The following is an 11,695-nucleotide window of genomic DNA, read 5'->3' as shown; positions in this document are numbered from 1 at the left end:
CCGGCAGCGGCGGACTGATTCCGCTGCCGGAAGTATAGTGCTGAGAAAGTAGTCCCTCAAAAATTCATGCGATGCGACGTTAGTTTTATTTCAAACATTCTATCAACACAGATATGTACATCTATAGTGTGTCGTTACAATAGATTTGCCTCAGGTGCACTGTGGAGTCAGTATGAGTGTTTTTAATGCCATGCTAACTTGTATCATTGACTTGTGCTAGCCATAGCATCAGCGAACTCGGCAACTAGAAGAACTGAATGAAATTTCTTGAAAACGTCATCACACCGGCTGAGTTGGAAAATAGATCTTATGTTCAAAATTCCGAACTATCCCTTTAAAACATTTCTTCACCTTAAAATATAGTAATTTACATTATGGTGGGGTTTTGTCCCCACAAAGCAGACAAGCCCCCATAATGTGACTGTGTAAACAGCTTTAGGTCCCCACAACGTTAGTAATACACGGGCACACACACACACACAGGTCAGCTACTGTATGGAAGGTAGATGCATCTGTGTTGTAAAATCAGAAATACTGTTTACTGCAGAAACCAGGGTAAATAAAGTGAAATAATGAAGACAAACGTTCACGTTCATATAAGAGCAAAGATCAGGGAAACTTCAAGCTTTTTCTCCACAGTTTTTGCTCGTTGTCGTGGTGAAGAACCAGAGTGGACGTGTGTGTGCTGCTGCTGCTGCTGCTGCTGCTGCTGCTGCTGCTGCTGCTGCTGCTGCGAACGGTCCACAGAGAACACACAGTTTCACACTCGCACACTGTGACCGTGCTGCGTTGAGTGATCTCTGCACTCGTTGGACGTGTTTCACTGTGAACTGTGTGCAGACACAGTGTCTGTGAGGAGCAGACGCTGAGCTCTAGCTGTTCATCTTCATCACCTGATTACATTTGCAGCAACGCCGTGCGTGAACTTAGATGAACCTCGTTCACGAGTTCATGAGACACACTGAAGAGATGAAGCAGTGACTCTTTAACAAACAACACTTACAGTAAATTCACCGTCGTTCCTTCAGGTTCCTACGACTGTGACCAACATGTAGTCAGAGTCCAGGTGAACGTTAGTGAAGATAATCAACACGTGTGTTTGTTTCACTGAGGTCAGTCGGTAGAAAGGTCATACACTCTTAGAAATAAAAGTGCATATAAGGTTCTTCGGCTAGTCCTCATAGGAGAACACTTGTTGGCTCCAGGTTCTGGAGGGTTCCACCAAGAACCCTTTTAAAAGCCTTTATTCAGGAAAGGGGTTTTAAAGGGTTCTCTGGATCAAAAAGGTTCTTACTGGAACCATTAGTGTTACCAAGAACCCTAGAAAAACTCTTTCTTTGGGAAAAAGGGTTTTTCAAAAGCAAATGGTTCCAGGTAGAACCTCAGCCCTTGTAGAAGAACCCTTTTGGAACCATTATTTCTAAGAGTGTAGGTCAGTACAGTAGATCAAAGGTGGTCATAACTGATAGAAAAGAGAAATCATGAAGGCCAGGGTTCACAGACCTTGTTTGACATCTAATTCCAGGACTTTTCAAGCACTTTCCAGGACCAATTCCCTCAAATTCAAGGACAGAATTTGCAGACTCAGCTTAAGACGGGAGGAAAGGGGAACTTGTCAGAGCGTCTTGGTCCATGATGGCCTCAGGAATGAGGTTCTGTCTCATGAGGACCAGGTTTTGGTCTCCATGAGGACTTTACTGGTCCTGACAAGGTCAGTGTTTATGACAGAGGAAGTCCTGAAGAGGTAACACATACAAGAACACACACACACACACACACTCTCAGGCTCCTCTCATGAACTCAACTGGAAGATGGTGAAGGATTTATCTCATACTGCAGAAAACCACAGTCTGTGCTCACACACACACACACACACACACACACACTAATGTACAGAGGATTAGTGGTGGTATGTGTGTGTGTGTGTGTGTAATTGAGTAAGAATGCAGCAGAGGCAGAAACAGGAAATCCCTGCTGTCTCACCTGTGCTGTCTCGCTAAGCTATGATGCTACGCTACAGACACTAATTCCCTGTTAAAAGTGCTCAGTGCTGCCAGCGCCTGGAGAGAGGGATGAGGAGAGAGGGATGAAGGGATGAGGAGGTGAGGAGAGAGGGATGAGGAGAGGAGGTGAGGAGAGAGGGATGAAAGGATGAGGAGAGGAGGTGAGGAGAGAGGGATGAAAGGATGAGGAGAGGAGGTGAGGAGAGAGGGATGAAAGGATGAGGAGAGGAAGTGAGAAGAGAGGGATGAAAGGAGGTGAGGAGAGAAGGTGAGGAGAGAGGGATGAAGGGATGAGGAGAGGAGGTGAGAAGAGAGGGATGAAAGGAGGTGAGGAGAGAAGGTGAGGAGAGAAGGATGAAGGGATGAGGAGAGGAAGTGAGAAGATAGGGATGAAAGGAGGTGAGGAGAGAGGGATGAAGGGATGAGGAGAGGAAGTGAGAAGAGAGGGATGAAAGGAGGTGAGGAGAGAGGGATGAAAGGATGAGGAGAGGAAGTGAGAAGAGAGGGATGAAAGGAGGTGAGGAGAGAAGGTGAGGAGAGAGGGATGAAGGGATGAGGAGAGGAGGTGAGAAGAGAGGGATGAAAGGAGGTGAGGAGAGAAGGTGAGGAGAGAAGGATGAAGGGATGAGGAGAGGAGGTGAGGAGAGAGGGATGAAAGGAGGTGAGGAGAGAGGGATGAAGGGATGAGGAGAGGAGGTGAGGAGAGAGGGATGAAGGGATGAGGAGAGGCGGTGAGGAGGGATGAAAGGATGAGGAGAGAGGGATGAAAGGATGAGGAGAGGAGGTGAGGAGAGAGGGATGAAGGGATGAGGAGAGGAGGTGAGGAGAGAGGGATGAGGAGAAGAGATGAGGAGAGAGGGATGAGGAGAGGAGATGAGGAGAGGAGGATGAAAGGAGGTGAGGAGAGAGGGATGAAGGGATGAGGAGAGGAGGTGAGGAGAGAGGGATGAAAGGATGAGGAGAGAGGGATAAAAGGATGAGGAGAGGAGGTGAGGAGAGAGGGATGAAGGGATGAGGAGAGGAGGTGAGGAGAGAGGGATGAGGAGAAGAGATGAGGAGAGAGGGATGAGGAGAGGAGATGAGGAGAGGAGGATGAAAGGAGGTGAGGAGAGAGGGATGAAGGGATGAGGAGAGGAGGTGAGGAGAGAGGGATGAAAGGATGAGGAGTGAGGGATGAAAGGATGAGGAGAGGAGGTGAGGAGTGCTCAAGGACACATGTAGACGAGCAGAACCAGGAATTGAACCCACAACCTTCCTCACCAGACCGACCACTGAGCCACCATGGCTCCGTCCTAACTCCTCACTTTTACTTTTACTGAAGAAAGACTATCAATACTTGTACTTTTACTCAAGTATGACTTTAAAGTACTTTATACACAGTCAGACACACTTCATAAAACCTGACTTTAAGGTTGGATATTTCAAAGTTTTCTTTAGTCACGTATGCATGTAACTGCAGTCATGTACCAACATATATAAACTCACTCATTCTCACACTCCTTCCCCTCAACTTCCTGTCTCATGCTCACAGAAACATAAATGTGGATTCTGGACTAGAAGTAAAACAGCGGCGTAAAGAAAACAACCTCTGTGTTTGTCCTCGTCGCTCTTTTCCCCCGGAATCACATTTCATCATAAAAGTTTTTCTGGCAGAGGCACCGGGGCCTCGGCGTTTGGCCGCGGTCGGCGATAAACAACGCGCGGATTATACGAGGCGACCACAGTCGGAGCGGCAGAACCGGAGAAGACGGCGAGACCACAGCAAAGACCTGGGACGGAACCAACCAGAGCACGGAGTCACAGCGACCACGCTGAGCTCACAGCTCCATCAGGGAAACGTTCTCACGCTGACACGCTTTAAACACGTGACCTGCACACACACACACACACACACACACACACACACTTTATTTTGAGTTTTTAAGAAACTTTAAGAAACATAATTTTCCTGCGTTTTCTGACATTTACTGGATGAAAGAATCATTTATTCTGTTTCCATTCACTCAGCTCTGCTTCCATGATTCCAAACACAGTCCACATTTGTCTGTCTGAACCATGGATCGTCTAAAAGTAAAAAAAACATCATCCTCCATGTTCTACTAGTTTTTACTTCAACTACGTCCCAAATTAGAAGAAAATAGACACTTAAGTATGAGTGGACACCGCTGTGATTGACAGCTGTTATTGTCCAATAGGAGACGTCTCTGAACTTTCACTTTCAAAACACAACTTCATGACGTCCTCATAATAACATCACGAATGTCTTCATGAACGTCTTCATGGCGTCTTCATGACGTCCTCATAATAACATCACAAATGTCTTCATAAATGTCTTCATAAGGTCTTCATGACGTCCTCATAATAACATCACGAATGTCTTCATGAACGTCTTCATGACGTAGTCACAAACGTCTTCATGAATGTCTTCATGGTGTCTTCATGAATGTCTTCATGACATTTTCTTGACATAGTCCCGAACGTCTTCATAACGTCATCATGACGTCCTCATAACGTCTTCATAATAAGGTTTTCATGACGTCTTGTTGACGTAGTCACGAACGTCTACATAATGTCTTCATAAGGTCTTCATGACGTCCTCATAATAACATCATGAAAGTCTTGATAAACATCTTCATGGCATCTTCTTGACGTAGTCACGAATGACTTCATGAAGAATTCATAATGTCTTCATAATAACATCTTCATGACGTAGTCACGAAAGTCTTCATGTTGTCATGAACGTCTTCATGAAGTCTTCTTGACAGTCATGAACGTCTTCATAATGTCTTCATAGCATCTTCATAGCGCCTTCATAAAAAGGTTTCCATGACGTCTTGTTGACGTAGTCACGAACATCTTCATAACGTCTTGATAATTTCTTCATTACGTCTTCGTAACATTTTCATGACGTGGTAGAAACCCGCGGCAGATCTTCCGTGGCCGATTCTCAAACCGCGGTCCACCTGCTCGGCCGACATCTCGCAGACGTCTGACTCTGTTTCACGGCAGCAGATGTGATGAAAATGCAGCTCTGGTTTCTTTTCGAAACAGAAAGACTTTCCCTGAATCTGCAGCTCTGTGTCCCCAGAGCAGCTCTGGTGAAGGAGATCTGGCATCTGAAGTCATCAGATCAGCTCACAGCTGTGTGAGACATTCACGTCCAGCCTGAGTCAATACAGCACAGGGCCAGCCATTACACTTAACTTATTTAAAGTTCCTGTGCTGTGAAATTAATCATCCAAATTCATGACATAACGCTCGGCTAATTCGTGTTTGTGTAGCCATTAATGTGGCCAGGTCTGGATTTTATCACAAGAAGAAGGAAAGCTATTTCATTTCATGATGATCGACCACCAGGGAGCGTTCCCTCTGAAGCAGCTGTAATGAAACAAACATCTCAAAACCTCTCCGTCCTTCCATCATCATCTGGACCACTTATCTTTAACGGGTGACGGAGGAGATCCAGGAGGAGATCCAGGAGGAGATCCAGGAGGAGATCCAGGAGGAGATCCAGGAGGAGATCCAGGAGGAGATCCAGGAGAGGAAACATCTAACCCTGCAGTGGTTGGTCTTAAAGAAGCTAATCCTGTGCTTTAGAGCGTCCAAACTGGGAAACACGTGGACCAATGGTGTTGGTGCACTGACACGAGACAACACATGAGGTTAGCAGTGGTTTGAAGCGGTTTTTGACGTTAAAACCAACAATTTCCAACTGTAGATGAAAGTGAAAAAGACTTGAAAAATCCAGGAAACATGAAGGTTCATCTCCAAATGTCTATAACAGAGGAGTCTGCTGGATTTAGAGACAGCAGAAGAAGACCATGGTGACCACGTTCACCTGTGTTTACCTTCAGAGAACATGTTTACGACGCCATCGTCAAACTCTTTGTCTTCTTCTCTCCTGAACATGTGCATTTATTTAACTTTCAACTCACTTCATTCATTTCTGTCACCAACATCAGTCGTTTTTTAAAAGTCTGTCAGAGGTTAAATGTTCTTATTGATCATATAATGTTTTTATTTGGTACTCAGGGTATTTCATTTGATTTGATTTAACATACTTTTCATTTATCATCATTTCTTTCTTGTAACTGTGTAGATTTGGAGCAAACTATTCTGATCCCGATCCTGAATTCTGATGATTCTCTGACAGAAAAACTGTTTAATGTCAAATGGAGTTCATATCATTTATAAACTTCATTTCTTTCTGTGTCACCAGTTTTAAACGTTTGTCTTTGTTAAACGATCCGTTGTTTTCCTGATGAGGAAACAGAAGGACGAATAAAAAGAATCACATGAACATAATCATGGACGTTCACACAGGTGCAGACATGACCACATGGAGGACGTCCCCTGACCTCTGACCTCTGACCCCAGACTCAGGCCGTCCGCCGCGTCTCATTCGAGGCGTTCCGTCAAAGCTGCGTGAGGATCAGGACTCACGATAATGACTCGTATAATAAGCTTCTTCACAGCGGGAGCTTCAGGAGGCACGAAAACACAACGTTCAGCCCAAACATCTGCTGATAAAACCATGGAAACACAGCTGTCTGCCCTCAGGCTGCAGAGGGCGAGGACACAGATGTAAGGACACGTATGTACAGAGGGAGACGGAATTCCCAGGATCCGCTGACAAAAGGATCTTTGTCGTCAGAACGAACCAATGAATGAATGTTTTCTGCCAAAGTCAATCATGCCAAGCTTTGGTGTCGTAGCAGTGGACGAATCCACGACACTGCGAGTCCATCACTGCACACAGCTGCCTCAGTCTGTCTCACAGCCTCCATCCATCATCATTACACACACACACACACACACACACACACACACTCATAAAGGACGGGGCGCTGCAGGCGTTCCCCCTCATTAACACTCGCTCCGTCTTTGATTATTTTTCCTGATCATTCCCAGCACCACACGCCTGTTCCTACATCCTGTTTCCAGGGAATCCATTTCCTGTCCAACCTCACTGAACCGTCCGTCACTCTGGCAAACACCTGGACGGCATCCCCGAAGATTATTGATTTCTGATTGATCGAGTTAATTCACACACACACACACACACACAGGAAACTGCAGAAAACTCTCCTCCGTCAGACGATCGCTCAACTTTTCCCAAGTTCCAAACCAGACTCAAGTCGACGAAGTGATCCAGCGAACGCACAAACGATCAAAATCATGGAGCTGAGAACAACAACACAACAACACTGAGGCTTTAGTTTTACACGACAACCATCTGAACACAAACCTCTAAAGTGGTCGTTGCGTTCTCACTTTTTATTCCGCGTTTAGACGTAGCGTCTTTGGGTGTAAATCTGCACGCGGTGACGCTAAAGTGTGTGAAATGTGATGTAGTATGCATGCCAGGTGGCTAGGTGGCGCTGTGAAGCACTGCCATACAACAGCAGGAGCGTTGAAACTTCCTTCTTCTTCTCTCTAGTAGCAGCTAAGACGACTTGAATATGCGACTGATGGATTCTAATCCCACGTTTGTTGTTTGTCTGTACTGTACATGGATCTGACGTCAGCGTACAGGAGGATAGTCAGCGTGAGCAGTTCACTTTAGTGTTTTCAACCCTTTAGACGGGAACGCCACGGTGGAGCGTTTTCAAGGTTTCCACTCTGGAGGGTGGTGACATTTTTTTTTTTGTGTTTTTAAGCCCCAAAAACGCAGAAGCAACAAGCCCAGAAAACCTGCAGCTGACGACTAACGTTTGTCAGAGACGTCACAGAAAAACAAGCTCAGAGTCGCTGATAATAAACAGACTGATGAAGACTTTATAGGCAAAGTGTGTGTGTGTGTGTGTGTGATTTAGAGGGTAAGTGGTCTGAGTGAACCAGTCTGACCCTGAAGAAGAGGAGGTCACAATCAAAACAAAGGAACTTATTGTTTCTGTCCGTTTCCATCAGCGCTTCAGTGCCTGGTTAAACAGCCGCTGACGGACGTGTGTGTGTGTGTGTGTGTGTGTCTGTCATGACCTTGTCGTACAAACACGTGTTGAAGACGGGTAAATGTTTCGCCCCCTGGTGGCCGTTAAAGACATTTTGACCTCCTGGTTTTCAGAAGACTTTCTTCACGCCCTGATGATCGTCGTCAGGAGGATTTATTCCGATTTAAAAAAAAAAAAAAATCTTCAGTGAGTTCTGCTCTTTTCTCAGATAACTGACTTTATTCGGACGCTCGTTCCTCTGAAGTTCTGAGGTTCTACCGTAACGACAAGAATCTATTTACTCTTTATCCTCCACATGAGGGCGCTGACACAAGGCGAAAAGCAGAGTCACAAACGGCCTAAGAGTTACGGTAATGAGACGATCACGTGACGAATCCTAAAATGACAGTTTTGATAAAACTAATATAATAATATTCTGGTAATGTTTGGTGCAACAGCACTTGGGTTAAAATGAGCTTTTCTTGCCTGTTTTATTGTTCTGCAGCGCCCCCCACAGGCCAGAGGTGCAGACTAAAGGAGACCACGGTCGTCAAACGTTGAAAGACGTCGTCTTCATGAACATATTTACCTCGTTCCCTGTGTAAACCATTAAATATCTCACCCCTCCTCCTGACCCCTATAACTCCACTTTATGACTTTTCCACATGGCCTGTGAAGAACTCGCGGGGGCTTTATTTTGGACCGTACCATGTTTGTTCTGGGGGGCCTCGATGCTTTCGCTGCACACACACTAAACTGCATCCCAAACCGCAGCGCACCAGGAACCCGTCGAGCGGCGCTGACGGACCCGAGACTGTGACCGTGGTCGGACCGGTTCACGTCAGGTCGAGCAACAGGTCCAGAGTTTAGAGAGTTTAGAGCGTTTAGAGGGTTTAATGAGTTTTAATGAGTTTCAAGAGTTTAAAGCGTTAAGAGAGTTTAAAGCGTTTCAAGAGTTTCAAAAGTTTAGAGCGTTTAGAGAGTTTAAAGCGTTTTAATGAGTTTCAAGAGTTTAAAGCGTTTCCAGAGTTTAAAGCGTTTTAATGAGTTTCAAGAGTTTAAAGCGTTTCAAGAGTTTAAAGCGTTTCAAGAGTTTCAAAAGTTTAGAGCATTTAGAGTTTCAAGAGTTTCAAGAGTTTAAAGAGTTTAAAGCGTTTCAAGAGTTTAGAGAGTTTTAAGAGTTTAAAGAAAATGGAGCTTTTTAACATCACGTTACTAATGTTACCAAATATGACGCAGAAATAAGAAAAGACGCCGGCTCCCCCTGGTGGCACCACAAGGCATGTTCAAGTCAAGTTAAAGTCAAACATCAATAGCAGCGACCACGAGCTCGTGAGGGTGTTCGATCGATAAAATCGTCGGATCTCTAACGTCGACGTTCGGAGGACGACAGAAGGACGAAGAAGAGGGAGGTGAGAAAAAATGTTAAGTGTTAAGAACATTAGAAACAATATTGCTAATGTTCGGAAAATGTTACGAAGTTTGCAAATAAAAAAAATTACAAACAGAACTTAATATTTAAGTTGCTCTAAAACAAAAATGTTGCCAAAATATCTTACAACGGACTAAAGTAACAAAGATTTCACAAAAACGTTACTGACTTGACTTTAACGTCTTAATAAATTTAAAAAAACATAAGACAATTTTTTTAAGTTTAAGAAAAACTTCACTCTGTTACCGTGGTTACACGTCACTATGTCTACAAACGTTTGTTACCACGTAATTAATAAAAAAGGAAACATTTTTATCTAAAAAAACCTTTTTATCACGTTACTAATGTTACCAAATATGACGCAGAAATAAGAAAAGACGCCGGATACCCCCTGGTGGCCCCACGAGGCATGTTCAAGTCAAGTTAAAGTCAAACATCAATCGCAGCGACCACGAGCTCGTGAGGGCGTTCGATCGCGATAAAATCGTCCGATCTCTAACGTCGACGTTCGGAGGACGACAGAAGGACGAAGAAGAGGGAGGTGAGAAAACGCGGCGAGGGAAGACGGATGGAGGCAGATGTTGTGAAAGAGGAGGAAACACGGACAAAAGGGAAGAAAAAGGGAATGAGGCAGAAAGAAAGTGGGAGAGAGAAAGTGAGAGTCAGCGGGGGGGGAGTTCAGGGCGAGGGTGGAACCAGGTTGTGACCACAGCTTCTTCTTACGCCTCAATTCATACAAAAACCATCCGTCAGCGACCAGAACAAGGAAAGATCAACAGAAAGAGTGGAGCAGGGACCGGACCGGACCGGAGCGTCACATCACTCACTGACAGACGCCCACAGCCTCCTCCATCCATCACCCTCCTCCACTCTCTCACTCCTCACTCCCTCCTGTTCCCTCCATCCATCCTCTTTCCCACTGCACAATCTTCCTTCCCCTCTTTTTCTTTTTTCCAAACGCTCCTCTTGTTTTCACGATCCATCACTGTCGCTCCGCTCCGTGTTAGCGAGTCACTTTTTGAGTAATTGATATCTTCCTCGCTTCATTACGCGTCAACCTCAGAATCAAAACTCAGCGGAGGTCTGCTGGCGAACGCCGGCGATGAAAGAGAGCGCAGGATATTTGAGGTCACGCCGGAGAGAAAAAGGCCTGGATTAGAAACACCAGCGACGGAGTTCTGTCCAAACACAGAGATGTTGCCACATCACACACGGGTGCGTTTACAGGAAGTCAGTGATGAAGCTGAAGCAGAAGCTGAAATATCAAATGTGAGATTATTCATGTTCCTGGTTATCACCTTCCTGGACTTCCTGGCCTCCACCTGCTCCACGTGTGAATATAAACACGTAAATCAAACTTTATAGACTTTCAAATCACCAAAGAAAAACACTGACTAATGACTTTTAAAGACGTGAAACAAACAAACCGAGGTGATAAATCAGACTAAAGAAAGCAGAGAATCTGAAAACAGGTCAATCACAGACGTAAATCCAGCAGAAGAAGATGACGACAAAGGTTTGCTGCAGAGCGTTGGAGGGAGGAGCCTCTGTTTGTTTATCACGCTACTGTAACAGTTCAGTTTATTATGTTACTGTAACAGTTCTGTTTACGTTACTGTAACAGTTCTGTTTATGTTACTGTAACAGTTCTGTTTACGTTACTGTAACAGTTCTGTTTATTATGTTACTTTAACAGTTCTGTTTATGTTACTGTAACAGTTCTGTTTATTATGTTACTGTAACAGTTCTGTTTATGTTACCGTAACAGTTCTGTTTATTATGTTACTGTAACAGTTCTGTTGATTATGTTACTTTAACAGTTCTGTTAATGTTACTCTAACAGTTCTGTTTACGTTACTGTAACAGTTCTGTTGATTATGTTACTTTAACAGTTCTGTTTATGTTACTGTAACAGTTCTGTTTATGTTACTGTAACAGTTCTGTTTACGTTACTGTAACAGTTCTGTTGATTATGTTACTTTAACAGTTCTGTTTATGTTACTGTAACAGTTCTGTTTATGTTACTGTAACAGTTCTGTTTATGTTACTGTAACAGTTCTGTTTACGTTACTGTAACAGTTCTGTTGATTATGTTACTGTAACAGTTCCGTTTACATTACTGTAACAGTTCTGTTGATTATGTTACTTTAACAGTTCTGTTTATGTTACTGTAACAGTTCTGTTTACGTTACTGTAACAGTTCTGTTGATTATGTTACTGTAACAGTTCTGTTTATGTTACTGTAACAGTTCTGTTTACGTTACTGTAACAGTTCTGTTGATAATGTTACTGTAACAGTTCTGTTTATGTTACTGTAACAGTTATGTTTA

At 44.2% G+C, this 11,695-nt stretch overlaps 1 protein-coding gene across 1 annotated transcript in view; it reads right to left on the bottom strand.

Annotated features, from left to right (window-relative positions):
- The window catches only part of LOC310931723 (ERC protein 2-like), a gene marked incomplete at both ends in the record, with an annotated part of 151,206 nt that overhangs the window by 113,991 nt on the left and 25,520 nt on the right, over nt 1-11,695 (bottom strand). The gene's annotated exons all lie outside the window — the stretch shown is intronic.

This window comes from Microchirus variegatus, assembly GCF_963457635.1.
Source record: "Microchirus variegatus genome assembly, chromosome: 9".
NCBI lineage: Eukaryota > Metazoa > Chordata > Actinopteri > Pleuronectiformes > Soleidae > Microchirus > Microchirus variegatus.
This window is presented reverse-complemented; position numbering and strand designations above follow the sequence as displayed.